The 14,393-nt window shown below is 36.7% G+C and overlaps 1 protein-coding gene across 4 annotated transcripts in view; it reads left to right on the top strand.

Annotated features, from left to right (window-relative positions):
* The window catches only part of ccdc85cb (coiled-coil domain containing 85C, b), a 74,299-nt gene that overhangs the window by 3,361 nt on the left and 56,545 nt on the right, over nucleotides 1–14,393 (top strand).

Raw genomic sequence — 14,393 nt, 5'->3', positions numbered from 1 at the left:
TTCAAAACGATTATCAGTTGAAGTCAAAATTATTCATCCTTCTGTGAATTTATTTTTATATATAAATATTTCACAGTTGATGTTTAACAGAGGTTTTTTTTTACAGTATTTCCTATAATATTTTTTTCTTCTGGAGAAAGCCTTATTTGTTTTGTTTCAGCTAGAATAAAAGCAGGTTTGAATATTTTGAAACTTATTTTAATAGCTCGACATTATTAGCCCCTTTAAGCAATATATATGTTTGATCGTCTGCAGAAGAAACTACTGTTAAACAATGACTTGTCTATTTACCCTAATTAAGCCTTTAAATGTCACTGTAAGCTGAATACTAGTAACTTGAAAAACATCTTGTAAAATATAATGTGCTGTCATCATAGCAAAGATAAAAGAAATCAGTTATTAGAAATGAGTTATTAAATCTGTTGTGTTTAAACTGTGATTTTACTATTTTAGTGTATATTTTAGTGAATCACCTAAATATGAACTCAAATAAGTCTTACAAACTTGAAATAAAATAATCATCTTCATTGATCCTGCCACCTTAAAGCTCTCTTAACAATTTAAGTTAAAGAACTATTTTATTAAATAATTATAAAATGGTTTTATTATTATAATATAAATATATATTTTATTTCCTGTCTAGCAGTTTAAAGGCTACCTGCTCTTTCTGGGAAACTTCTACATAGCTCACTTATTTTACCTTTTGTTCTATTCAACACAATCTTTTTGGATTAAAATGCTTTTTTGAAAATGCTTTCATTATCCAAAATAATCTCATTTATTAAGACCTAATCAAAACACCTTGTTTTGCTTTTTACATTGGTAATGTTTATATCTATAAATGTACATATATGTAAACCCTTTTTTAGCATATTCAAACAGTATTGGCCTAAAGATTGGTGTTTAGCTCCTTGATTTTATGCTGATTGCTTTGTATTTAATAGACCGGTTCGTTTTTATGTTTATATTAACCTCTCATTTCCTCTTATTTCTCTCATGCATTTGTTATATATTTTATTCATAATTCTCCCTTATTGTTTAAAAAGGAACTACAGTTTGTAGAGACTGTATTCTGTTTTATTTGTAAATGTTTTATTGTTGTTATAAATAAAAATAACAAAAAATATATGATGACGCCATGTGATCGGTCATCATGACTGCAGCAACTTTGAGTCCCGAAGTGTCCAGCTGTCCGTCTTGACGGCTCCGTTTTCAACTCCGCCCCCGCCTGCGCTCGGCTAATCTCGTTGATCACCGGCTGCAGCTGAGCTTCATGTCGAACGCACCTAAAGAGTTTTCACAAGTGTACAACTGGAAAGGGGGCGGTACGTGATGGAATAATCGTTTATCTCGATTAATGGTTTTTCATAATCGTTAAAAGCCAAAATCGAAATCGAAATCGGATTTTCGATTAATTGCACAGCCCTAGTTCCAGATTGTATTTCCTGTAAAGACAAAGCTGACTTTTGTGGAGGATTTGATCCATTCCTAGACATGTCAGTATATTCTTTATAAATACTTTGCTTCTTATTATTTGTTCATAAGAATGCTTTGCTTTGAGTATGAATATAAACAAAACAAACAGAATAAACCCGATCGTATGACGCACTATTTATGTTGTATATTTAAGTGGTTCAAATTTTTACTTGCGCTGCCAAAATTTTCACTCGTCCCACAAAAAAAAAAAAAAAAAAAAAACAAGTTAATAGCTATTTCTTAGCCACATATTTTAAAAACTGGCATTGTGCAACATTGTGGCATTATGTTTCGCTTTTACTGAATACATCATAATAGAATGATTAAAACACAGTCATTCTAAATGTTATAAGGTATAATATTCACCACACTCCGGTGCAATTTGCGGGCTTTGCAAAGGATTAAGTTGTAAAGTTCTACCTGAGCTTGTTTTACAGGTTCACTTGGTCACTTAATGGTTCATCGATTTTACTACCCACCGACACACTATAGTAAAACATCTGTCATGAGCGGACAGCAGAGCACATACCACAGAAAGCTCGATTTTTTTTCTTTTACACATTTTTAATATCTGTGATTGATAAACTGTATAATCTGCCTCAACAAGCTATGCCATTAGTGCCATTATTCCCCATCAAACATGTTATAACTTATCAAATTATTGCATGTTAGGATTAAACCTAAGCCAAAGTATCAATCATAACTCACAGCAACAAATATGATTCCATATAACTGGTAGGGGTGCATTAAAATGTGATTTGAATGGCAATAAAAATTTGAATGAATAATCACATCATGTTGCTGGTTACATAAGATTTTGTGGTTTAATAACTTTAATTTGATCATTTGTACAGCTCTAACAATGTTTCTAAAGCTATAACGGAGATAACTGTACTGTAGTAATTACTTGCTACTTAAATACATAGCCGCAGACTTTTAGACTGAAATCTGATTTGAGACCAGTATTACAACATATTACCTTGGGAAACCTAAACAAGAGTTTTCTAGGGCTGCACGATACTAGGAAAATATGCAATATTGTTGTTGAGGAAGAAAATGATATTTTTAATTAGCATTACAACATGTTTAACAATCATAAGTGTAATAGTTACTGTACAGTCATAATAAAAATAAGCACATAATATATAGTTTTTTAATCTAATTCAATCTAATTCAGGCTAATAAAATTCTGTAAAGCTGCAATCCTTTAGGCAATTTTATGCACTCGCACAAATGCTCCAAAATATATTTGGAGGTCGCATAGATTACATTTTTGGCTTATATGCAACCAAAACGGTCACAATTTCGAGCCCTGGCTGGATAAGTTGGCGGTTCATTTCGCTGTGGCGACCCTAGATTAATAAAGGGACTAAGCCGAAACGAAAATTAATGAATGAATGAGTAGGTTTACATCAGGGGTCTCAAACTCAATTTACCTGGGGGCCGCAGGAGGCTGGGTGAGGCTGGGCCGCATAAGGGATTTTACAAAAAAAAAGTCCTCAAATGTCATTATTAACAGTTTTAATTATTTCTTCTGAACATGAAGTGTCCTGATCATTCATAGAACATTGAGTGAAGATTATGAAAAGTTCTTCTGAACATGGCATCTTTTGCCTACTTCTTGCTGCCAGAGACTTGACAGCGCTTCTTCTCACAAATCTAAACCACATTTGGCTTTAGAGCGGAAGCAGTTGAGACCCTCAGTATGGCTTGAAGATGATCATCATTAAGTCTAGACCTGTACTTTGACTTTTTGAAGTCCTAGGGAAAAAAGAGGGGGAACTCACTCAAAACTTCCATTCCCTCACCTAAAAAAAAGGCGTATATATGTATAAATAAAACACCCCCACCTCACTCCAGTCACATCAGTCTGTACCAGTCTGTATTTACCTATATATATATACCTATATAAGATGCAGGGCAGGCACGTGCACACATAGGGCTCAACCTGTGCAAAGCACATGCCCTTTTTAGTCTTGCATAGAAAGTGCCCTTCCAAAATGATCAAAAGTGCCCCCGCGACGCGACACACCCTCGGTCCCGCCCTTCAGTAGGCGCGCGATAACATTGCTCTTGAGTACGCGCGCGACAACACAGCTGATCAGAACGCGCGCGACAACACGCATTGAGTGACAAGCGTGCTGTGTACGGATAGAATCAGCAGAGCGGGGAGCGCTCTCTCTCCCCGCTCCGCTGATTCTGTCAGTGTACAGTGGTCGGCGCGGGCCACAAAATATTGCACTGAGGGCCGCAAATGGCCCGCGGGCCGCGAGTTTGAGACCCCTGGTTTACATGGACACCAATAATCCAATTTTAATACAATTAAGACAATACTCTGATTGAGAGTCTTCCATGTAAACAGCGATTTTTAATTAATTTATTCCGATTAAGCTCAAAATCGAACTTAACAGAAATCTGATTAAGACAAGTGGAGTTTGCCTATTTTAGTCGCATTCATTATAGACATAAACCCTGCAATCAAATTATTACCGTCATGCAGGACTTTCCACCGTGTTTTGCGACTGGAAAATCTATACACACACTGTTTGACACTATTCTGTGCTCCTACCAAGTCGGTGAAGGACCACAGACACACACCGCAAAATGCGGAGGGTTTTTTTTTTCTCCCATTTGGCATGCAGTATTCAACTCCATTAAAACTACACTCTTCAAGCAGTTCATACTCGCATCCAATATCTCATTTGTCACAGGGGGCATGCACGAAATGTTCCCAAATGAAAGTGAAAGTGCCAAACTGCAGTTCAAGAGTTTGCACTTAGATATTGCTTGACAACTGTTAGCAGTCTTGGCATGCTGTCCCGGGAGAGAACCCTGAGCTCGAAGATAGTTGAGCTCCCGCCAGGTCCATAGAGCATGTGAGGGCAGTACAAGATCAGGTGATTCTCGAGAGCTCCCCTTTTTAAAGGAGGAAAGGAGGAGAAAGGGGGTGGATGGGGGGTTTCTTCGGAAAACGAAGATAAGGGAGTAATATCTAGCTAGGCTACTTATAGTGGGTTAGGATAGATCTGATTGGCTAACTAATGAGTGTAGATAGGTGGCCAGCTGCAGTCAATTATATCACGTGCTCCTCTCGAAATTAGTTTAAAAACTTCACTTAAAGTCGACAAATTAAAAATGAAACACCCGAAATTACTTGGAAATGCACTTGGCACTTTATACACTTGGACATTAACCCTTAAAGACCTAGAGGTATTTTGTGGGCACCTAATGGGCCTATATTATTATTTTTTTTAAAAGCAGTTTTATTTTTATTTTAGCAGTCAGCCTCAAGTGTCATATATCATTTTAAACAGGAGAACCTGAAGTTTCAATCTGTATCATTTAAAGGTCCAGTCTAAAATACTTTTTGGTCAAAAAACATAAGAAAAGACAGAAAATATTCCAGAATTTTCCAGAAACGATTTTTAAAAAAAGTGGCATTTTCCAGTTATTTCAAACAAAACCTTATGAAGTTTGTTTTTCTTTCTTTAGAAATACATGCTATGATGTTTTATACTTCCAAAATAAATTTTGTCTACATCCACAATTCCCTGAGCAAGTTATAGCAATTTATTTCAATGTTATTCCAAGGCGTTTTTCTATGGGGGGAAAAAATGCATTTATTTACTGACAATGTATTTGCCCAAAAGTTCTGGGAATGAACTAAACAGAAAAAAAATGTTACAAAATAATAGAACAGTGAAGCAAATTTAACTTTTTCCAAATAATATATTTTCAGTTACTATAAACAACACCACTTACAATGAACAAATAAAAAAAATAAGAAAATAATAAATAATGTGTCAAAGTCCAAATAAACATGGTGCAAATCCTCAGTAAAAAAATAGATATAAATATTTACTATACCATAAATAGTTACATAACTAAACTAGATTCAATATGGAACATCCTTAGGTTTTATGTGCCAGCATGGATATGGTTGTCTGTGAATATGGATTTGGATATGGTTGTCTGCAATGCAGACAAACAACTGCACCTTCATTTGCGTCTTTTGAAAACAGCAAGAGCAGCAGTTCGTCTTTGCTGTGTCACTGTTTTGTCATGTTTCTGTGCTGCTGTGCATGCAAAAGTACTTAGTATGAAAATTATTTCATGCAAAACATTTTTTTTTGCGTTTTATTTAGCCGCGCATAAATGTATGCCTATCTCTCATTCCGTGTTGTTCAAAAAGCTTGTTGATCCACAAACAAAAGCGAAACCTATGCTTATTGGTTGTGATATAGCGAGTTTGAACCAATCTGGGCATGGAGGAGGGACAATGCATCAATGTATCATGTCTGATTTGTCCGGAGACACAGTGACGAGCGTTTCTTTGTCAAATCAGCGTTGTCAAATTTTGATGACGTAACCGCACTGATTCCGGAGCCTCTAAAAGTCCGCGTTATGTGATACAGCACTGGAAAGCAGAGATTCTCTTCTTTATGCCAATCTTTGAATTGTATGAATCGGATCAGCGGATCAAAAGTTATTAAACATTTAAGAGCAATACTTATTTTTAGCCGCGGGCGGCTGTCTCGGTCTTTAAGGGTTAAATTGTATGCCTTTCTGGCCCACATTTTATTCACTTTTAAATTAAAATGCTGCTAGGAAATGCATTTTCCACTTTATACGCACATGATACACACTTTTAGTATTGTATTGTTACTCCTTTAATGATTAACTATTGTTGCCATTTTATCTTTTTATCTCTTGTTATTGTTGTTGTTGTTCTAGGTAAATAGGACTGCACTGACGGGAAGGGCAAATGTAAATTTCGTTGTATTTTGTACAATGACAATAAAGATTCCTGATTCTGACTGATGGAATATTAAGATGTTAGCTTTACAGACGAACCCAGAATGCTCATTCATTCATTCTTTTGTTACTTGCGATCTTTATTTAGCAAAATGTCAAATTGTCTCGAAACCATTTTCGATTTAAACCACCTTTAATTGGTTTACACGCACAAAGATAAACAGAGAACTTGATACACCAGCTGTTCATTTTACTTTCGAAATCTGAAGCACAATCATTTAAAACATGCAGCCCACAAAAACAAGTATGCTAGCAATGCAGCGCAACTTCCCGCGTGTGTAAAAGCTTCAACTCTTGAAACCTGTGAGCGGTTGTGAAACACAGCTCAGGACCGAACGTTGCAATGAAATATGAACCTGTCTCTGATGATTACCGCAGCACCATCTGTGCATTGGGTTGGCCAACGGCTCGATTGATTGATGAGACCCCTTGAGGAGAAAAGAGGGCAGGGGACCTCATATGCACACACTCTCCAACACATCCACTCTCTATATGCCTCACGCTAGCCAATTTCTCCAGCAAATACCTCCTCGGGTAACACTTCAGTCATTTATCACCTTCCTACGGCTGTTAGCGTGTTTGGAGAATCCCTGTGGAATGATCCAAACATCAATGTGCTCGACCCGACTGTCTTATTAAATGATACTGCACCACACATTGAATCCAGGCCACACACACTGACCCTAGGGGCCTAGGCGTGATGAAATGTATTTCATTGATCGGACAAACTGGCATAGCCACAGACCTCTTTAAGATCAAAGCCATAAAGAGTTTATCTGGAAGGAAATGTGTGGCTCTGATAAAACCTTCATGTAATGACTTGGATCTGTATTATTAAACAACAACAAAAAAAAAAAACGTAGAAAATAAAACGATGCAACCAAAGTTAAACTTGCAGTATGATCAAATAAAGACAATAGAACAAAGTTTAAATCATTTTAATGTCAATAAAATAGTATTATTATTTGCATTTCAGTAAATATCAGCCATGTTTTACTCTGCATACCCGGGTGCCGGGTCCGTGACGTCATTTACCTCTGCATTCTTTCAATTTTAAGGGTCTGTACTGGCTCAATAACCCCATAAGTCGTTCTGTTCTCTCATTGGTTGCAATAGAAAAACATTTTTGTTTTTTGAAGCTTTTGAATTTGGGTAGGCAAACTCAGGCGGAAACCCCAAAATAACACTTGTCTTTTTTAAAATTTTTTTTTTTTTTTAGAAAAGGGGCTCATTTTACAACTCCTCTGTAGTTAAACAGTTGTTAAAATCCATTCAGCCAATCTATATAGGTCTGGCGGGAGCACTTTTAGCATTAGCTTAGCACAAGACCATTAGCATCTTGCTCAAAAATGACCAAAAAGCTTCGATAATCTTCCTATTTAAAGCCTGCCCTGTAGTTTCATTGTATAAGAGGAAAATTAAGAGTTCCTATTTTGCATACCCTGCAGAAAAATCCAGCTTAAACCAGCCTAGGCTGGTTGACTAGTTTTAGCTGGTCGACCAGCCTGGTTTTAGAGGGGTTTTGGTAATTTCCAGGCCGGTTTTCAGCCATTTCCAGCCTGGTTTTAGCTCATCAGGCTGGAAAATGACCAGCTAAAAACCAGCTTGACCAGCCTAGCCAGGCTGAGAGTCCAGCCAAAACCAGCTATGTTAAGCTTACACCAGGCTGATCAAGCTGGTTTTAGCTGGATTTAGCTGGTCATTTGCCAACTTGACCAGCTAAAACTGGAATTATACTCGCGCCTGGCGCCTCATCGCGCACCTCCGCTGATTGCGCGCGCACCGCGCGCACCTCGCCGTTGTGATATTCTTTAATACGACAGGGGGCGGTCAAAAGAAACCCACCATAAAGTCAGACAAATAAACAGAGAAGTAGAAAGTTTCCGGAACTACGTCATATCATAATATAGTTCAATATTTTTAAACTATTGATTTTGTATTGTTTTTATACATTATTTTAATGATTCTAAGTATTTTTTATAACAATTCAAGATTTTTTTTTTTTTTATCAAATCACTTGCTTTTGTTCATATCTCGGCCTGTTTTACCATTTAAAGTTTATTATAATATTAATCACAAGAGAACATGAGTTGCTTTTCAAATATATTTTTATCATGCAAGAATAGAAGCAAAAACAGAAAAGATTTTTTTAGAAAAAGATTCTTTTTTCAGATTTAGCCCCCTCCACAAATATATAAATCAGTGTTACCGGTGGAAAAACATGTTCTGTATTTGTAATTAATGACAACAGAACATAAGTTACACTACAAATATATGTTTTATTATTGCAAAAAAAAGCACACTTACTAAAAAGTATAGATTTTTTTTAGATTTAGCCCGCTCCACAATTCACACATTATTGTCTGGCTAGTTTCTGTCCTTTTCCTATGCTAAAAAGGCAATGATGGTCCAACATTCAGATCATTATCACCAATAAAGCCAAGAGAAACAGGGCATCAGTATATTGTAAACCGATAGGTTTAAATATTCCTTCCCAGTTATCAAAGAAATACTTCTGTGACTTTATCAGTTTTGTAACTATTAAACTGTTTTAAATTTAAAATTAAACAAAATACATCAGTATAAAACCTATAAATGGTGGAAAAACATAATCTGTGATTGTGTACCTGGTCTCGACTTTTGCCATGGCCTCTTTTGGTTTTAATAAATTTATTCTTCAGGTTTTTCCAAACCTCTTAACAAAAACGTTCTCCTTTCCCACGGCTGTTGCTATTTCTAGCCGAGAATTATTGATCATTAGGTTATCTCTCTGATCAAGGGTCATTAGATGTGTGTACAGTCGTACTGTTTCAGACAAAATCTCTTCAAAGTGTATCATTTTCCACTCAAATCAGTTCGCTCGAGTCTCAAAAAAATGCCCGACGCACCGCCAGTCGAAATCATGCCGCGCGCACCCAAAGCGAACCTCTGCAAACTCCGCGATGATGTCACATTCGCCGTGCGCACTCAAGCGGACGCGTCGAGTATAAACCAGGCTTAAGACCAGGCTGGAAATGACTGGAAACCAGTCAACCAGCTAAAACCAGCCAACCAGCCTAGGCTGGTTTAAGCTGGATTTTTCAGCAGGGTATTCATGCTTGTAACATTAATCTAGGCTTTGTCAAGGTGGTAATGCATTGATTATGTTTATTTATTGCTGCCTGATGAAATGCAATGTAATGAAGTTGTTAATGAAGCGACCAGGTGGCACTTTTGCAGAGCACTAGCTGCCCCAAAGCACACATTCAGCAGTTCGATTTTGTTGACGCGCACACTGTGACCTTCACACTGTGTCAGGCAAAAGTTAACAAAAGTGTCCCCAATGTCATCAAGAGGCCACTTCGGAGAGAGCGGGTCCTGTGAGCGTCAGCCATTTCTGCAATCTGCGAAGGGAATAGCGTATTCTCTAAACAAATTCACAGAGTGCCTTTCTGTCTTTCACCTTTGACATTTTGTCCCCGAAATGCGATTCTGATGACTTGGCTTTGGCTTTTGCTTGACATCTGTGTTATTGTCTTGAGTCTTCATTATTGAATCACCTCCAGTAAGCTTGTTTACGCTGAGTGGTGCAGTTCAGTACAGTATGGTATGGTTTACAGTTATGTCCACTGTCAGAAGCTGTGAATGGTATCAAAATATGCCTCATTATAATGAGTGGTATAGTTCTGTACAGTACAGTACAGTATAAGGATGGGCCTTATGGACTTATGGACAAACATTTTTTGATATTAAGACATCAGCTACTGTCAGCTATCAAAAACAGGATACAGATCACAGAGTGACTAACGCCCCATTCACACGGGGCTTCAGCATCAACGCTTCCCATTCACTTTGAATGGGTGACGTCAGGCGTTGCCGAACTGCATTGTGAATCCGTCGGCACCGCTTCAGAGGCGTTGCTCCCTGCAGAAGTTGGGACTAGCTCAACTTTTCAAGCACTGACGGAAGCGATTGCTGACTGAATTTCATTGGCTGACGCTGCTATGACGATTGCGTTAGCCCCAACTTCAGACACGCCTTCAGTCAAGCGATGATGCTGAAGCCCTGTGTGAATTGGGGCATTAGACTGTGGAGAAGCACAATACTTTTGAAATCATTCATTCGTTCGTTTTCTTTTCGGCTTGGTCCCTTTATTAATCTGGGGTCGCTACAGTGGAATGAACCGCCAACTTATCCAGCATATGTTTTACGCAGCCATCAACCCATCACTGAGGAATACTTTTGAATTTATTGTGAATGAAAAAGCAAATATTATTTACACAAAAAATGGATCGTCATATCTAAGGATCCCAAAACATGATCTTTGTATTTTATCTAGACTGTAAAAAAGAAAAGTTGACTCAACTTAAAATTGTAAGGTAACTTGCTACACAGCATTTTTTGTCGACCCAACTTTTAACATAAGTATTGTACTTGACTCGATTTAAGTCAATTCAGAAAAGCTCTGCACCAAGTTGTCTTATAATTGTGAGTTGAGTCAACTTTTTTTAAAGTATTTATAGGTGTTTCAAGGGTATAGGGAATTGGGATTTGTCTGTATGGGCCCTATCATACACCTGGCGCAATAAGGCGCAAGATTTTTAGTGCAATTGTTGCTATTTTCAGACCAGCGCAACAGTAATTTTCACTTTTTGTGCCACATTGTTTAAATAGCAAATCTATTTGCACCACTTTGTGAACTCATGGGTGTGCTGGTCTAAAAAAAGGAGGTGTGTTAAGGTGCATTGTTGGCGCGTTTCTATTATGAAATGAAATAGACTGCGCCATTGACCAATAAAAGCTGGTCTAAAGTCCAGCGCAGAGTGCATTACTTATGCGCACACAGTATGCCGGTCCAAACGCTTAAACATTGCTTAATACACACACAATGTTCAGCAATATTTTTTTTTATATGAAAACCATTATTACCATTATTACCAAATATTAGTTTCTACATAAATATAAAAAATGCTACCTTTATTCTTGTAACTATTATTATATGCATATTTTTTATTTGTTTTAATAAAAAAAAAGTAGATTTGTATATTTGTTGGCTTTGGAGACGTCTGCATCACCATATGGGGCATATGAATATGACGTGTGTTTGGATATAACACACTCTTCAGATATCCACACTTCATTATTATTGTTTATTTAATAATTTGCTGGAAATTACAACTGCATTTAGAAATAGTTTTGAAACAAATCTTTGCACTTAACAAACAAAATTAAAATTTTAGGCTGATGGATGTCTTTAGTGCAGTTTGCACAACACCTTTTCCTTATTCACGAAAGTAAAGAAAAAGTAAGGAGACCAAGAGGCTCATTCTTTATCCTCGTAATGTATATAGTCTGTTTAACTGTTTTCTTACTAGTAAAGCAATCAGTTTTTCCACTTACAAAGTACTCCCGGTAAATAGCAAATGCTCCATGCCATGGTGGAACTGACCCTTAAAGGGTATAAAAGAGACTGATTGGTTCAATGCACATTATGCTCAAAACACACCCATAACTCATTAGAGAATAAGCACAACTATGTTAGACCATGCACCAGGCACAGACCATATTTTTTTATCCTTAAAATTGCAAAAGTGGATTCAGACATGCCCTTAATGCATTAACTTTGCACAATTGGTAAAATAAAGCCCTAAATGTTTTGAGCTGGGAGAGAAAAAACTGTTAGCAATTTGGAAAATCCTGGGAAAGTTCCTTGTTATCAATCTTTTTTAATTTGCCTTGCAATTCTTTGGAAAGGTTTTGGTCTCCAGCAGTCATGAAGAGCTTATCTGAATCCATGTGGATATTTCAAAGTCCAGGATTCATAAAAGAACAGCATCTCTGAATGATTAAATCCTTAAGCTAGCTTTCACATCCGCTTTTTAGGTAAGTTATGACTGAAGAGATCTCTATGCATTAAAGCCTTGTTTTATCCAAGCATCTGCATTCCAGGATCATCCCACATTTAAAGAGATGTGAACCTTTATGAACCAGTCAATAAAAAGCGGATGAATGAACGCATCCTCTAGTGACTTTGCAGAAAACTATTAATATTGTTATCATGATTTCTGTCCTCTTCATTTCACTGTAAAGAGATATTCCACTTACATACACGCATACAGTGCAGGTGAGACCACATACAATGAGGTGAGACCACTATTTAAAAAAGAAAATGTACTGATATTTTTATGATAAGGGTCAAACTCTGACAATTTTTGGAATATTTTATCAATTTATTTTATTTCACACAACACATGATGCGAATGCAGTTTTTAACACATTTCTAATGTTAAATGTAAAATATTGCTGCGATGTTAACAGAATCAAATGAAATTTTTTTTACCAGTTTTTCTTTTTTCTATACTTAGTTTTTATTGACTTTTTTGTAGGAACATATAATCAGTAAGAACAAGACAAACAAATAATAACAATGATCAAAAAAAGAATAAATATGTGTATATATGTATATATATATATATATATATATATATATATATATATATATATATATATATATATATATATATATATATATATATATATATATATATATATATATTCATTCATTCATTTTCTTTCCGGCTTAGTCCCTTTATTAATCCAGGGTCACCACAGCGGAATGAACCGCCAACTTATCCAGCATGTTTTTACACAGCGGATAATTTAGCCTACCCAATTCACTGTACCACATGTCTTTGGACTGTGGGGGAAACCAGAGCACCCGGAGGAAACCCACGCGAACACAGGGAGAACATGCAAACTCCACACAGAAACGGCAACTGAGCCGAAGCTCGAACCAGCAACCCAGCGACCTTCTTGCTGTGAGGCGACAGCACTACCTACTGCGCCACTGCGTCACCTATATATGAGCAATATCACACGAGTAGCAGTGCGATATGGCTGTATATCGGCACTGGTGGGAGGCGTGCGTTGCCTTAGTGCCGCCACAAGTGCCGATATAGAGCCATATCGCACTGCTACGAGTGTGATATTCCGTTTATGCAACAGTTTGACGGCATAATTGTGTATATAAATACAAAATCAAACATGGAGAGTCTCAAAAACCCTTTTGTATGAGGAACTACTTTCTTCCGCGTTGGATTTGAATCATAAGCTGACAGTTAAACAGCTGAGCAAGCATCTTTTAAACTTTAGATCTGTAGTGTCTGCTTTTTGCTGGTTGTATGTGGGCGGAGTAATACACAAAGGGTAAAGAGGCTGTACGGGTGCTGATATTACTTAAATATATCATGGCTATCAGCCAATCAGGTTCGAGAACCAGACAGAACTGTTGTATAACTATATATATATATATATATATATATATATATATATATATATATATATATATATATTCATACTTACATGCAAATAACTTGCCTAATTACCCTAACCTGCCTAATTAACCTAGTTAAGCCTTTTAATGTCACTTTAAGCTGTATAGAAGTGTCTTGAAAAATATCTAGTCAAATATTATTTACTGTCATCAAAGACAAAGACTTATTATTTGCGTGGCACACATATTCTGAATGCCTTCAGCAGAATTCAAATGAACCATATTAATCTAGATTAATTAATAAAATTAATCTATGTCCACCTATAATAATAACGTTTTGTCAACTACTTTGAATCATGAACCGCATGAAATTCCTAATGTGTGCAACAACACACAAAAAAAAACTGCAATCACACAATCAAAGGCTTTTTAAACAGCTTTAGTCAAGTAGCTTACAGACCAGACAAAGATCTGCGCAGATTAAGCTATAGATGCATTTCTGGAATGAAGCGAATACCCTCCAGGATTCCGATAAGCACATTCCCTTCATTCATCTCATCTAACCTCTCGTCTGTCACAAACGGTTCTCTACCCCATATACTCAGGCAAGAGCGAAGGGGATTTTTCTTGTGAGTAGAGGAATTCGCAGCAGGGTAAAACATGAAAGTTGCTCTTTGAGGGAGTTGGGGTGCTTTTTGTGGCGAGTCTCAGAATCTGTCAAAATTTGCAGTGCAAGCAAGACTGTTAAGTCGCTTGTTGCTAGGATACCATTTTTTGTGTTTTTTTTTTTTTTTTAAGGGTGTGCTTTCCACTTCTTCTGTATGCTATTTTATAACTTCAAAGAAGGTCA

This window comes from Danio rerio, chromosome 20, assembly GCF_052040795.2.
Source record: "Danio rerio strain M-AB ecotype USA chromosome 20, GRCz13ab, whole genome shotgun sequence".
Classification (NCBI taxonomy): Eukaryota; Metazoa; Chordata; class Actinopteri; order Cypriniformes; family Danionidae; genus Danio; species Danio rerio.
The sequence above is the reverse complement of the archived record's forward strand: the minus strand, read 5'-3'. Positions and strand labels throughout refer to the sequence as shown.